Raw genomic sequence first — 1,114 nt, forward strand, 5'->3', positions numbered from 1 at the left:
CGCTCCGCCAACTTCCCGCCCAGCCCCGGCGGCCGCCGCCCAGCCCGGCGCGGGGTCCGAGTCCCGCCGCCCCCGTCGCCGCCGCCGCGTGCGGACGGGTGGGGGAGGGGCGGCCGCCGCCAACGCCGCCTCACCCGACGGGCCGGGAGAACAAAGCGGCCGCGGCGGCGCTAACTTTTTCGGTGTCTGTTCCGCGCTCCCCGAGGCGACTACTTACAGAGCCTGGCTCGGCCGCTCGTGAGAAACTCCAAGCCTGCCAGCGTCTGGGTCCTGGACCAGGAGCCAGCGAGGCTTCACGCGCCTCGCAGAATCCCGCCCGCCACAGGCGCCCCTTCTTCCCTCCCTCCCTCCGCCCCGTCCCGTCCTGAGGCCCGAGGGCGGGGGGCCGGGGCGCGCGAGAGGCGGGGGCGCGGCCGGCGCGGGGCCTGCCGGGAGCTGTAGTCTCCCCGAGAGCTCGAAGCCGCGGTGGCCGCGTGGGGCTGTGGCTCACTGGCTTGACCCCGCGCGGGAGCAACAGGAGCTCCGGGTGCTTTCGGGCTCGCTCTGCACCCTCCGAGATCCTGGCGTCTCCGTGAGCGCTGGGGAGCGGGGCGCGACCGTGTCCATATTCCACTTACGCACTGTACTTGATACCCATTATTGCTACTGAACTGCCTTTTTCTCTTTTGTCCTCCGCTCTGATGTTGATGATGGTGGCAAGGGGGCAGGAGGTGGTGACAAGTCCGGAACTTGCTAGGGGTCTACAGTAGAGAACAGTTTCCTCACTCACTGCTCCTCCTGTTTCCCTCCCCAGTGCTTCGCCTCCAGGCGGCCACTTGGCGCTGCATCCTAGGGGGTTCCACACCTAGGCAGATACATCAGAGCCCTTCACCTAAAGCAGAATAAACCGGGTCTGCCTTCAGTATGTTTTGTGTATCCTACTTGCCCATCTTTAAACTTGAGTGTGTCCCCTATCATCAGAGCAAAGTGAAGTCAGGAATCATGGAAGGGTGACAATGCCGGGTGAGGAGAGACGCGGGTGGAAGGAGATCTAGAGGGAAGATAAAGAAGCAGATAGGTTTCAGTCAATAATTCATCCCTCCAGTGCAGAGGTCGAGGACAGTCTTTTGGGATT

General features: G+C 64.1%; 1 protein-coding gene across 1 annotated transcript in view; it reads right to left on the reverse strand.

The window, feature by feature from the left end:
- The window catches only part of PRKD3 (protein kinase D3), an 84,655-nt gene extending 84,282 nt beyond the window's left edge, over positions 1–373 (reverse strand). The window contains exon 1 of the mRNA XM_040224640.1: positions 218–373. The gene's annotated coding sequence lies outside the window, so the exon portion shown is untranslated. The remainder of the gene's footprint in view (positions 1–217) is intronic.
- Positions 374–1,114: the final 741 nt, after the last annotated feature.

The sequence above is a fragment of the Oryx dammah genome, unplaced genomic scaffold (genome assembly GCF_014754425.2).
Source record: "Oryx dammah isolate SB20612 unplaced genomic scaffold, SCBI_Odam_1.1 HiC_scaffold_25, whole genome shotgun sequence".
Taxonomy (NCBI): Eukaryota; Metazoa; Chordata; class Mammalia; order Artiodactyla; family Bovidae; genus Oryx; species Oryx dammah.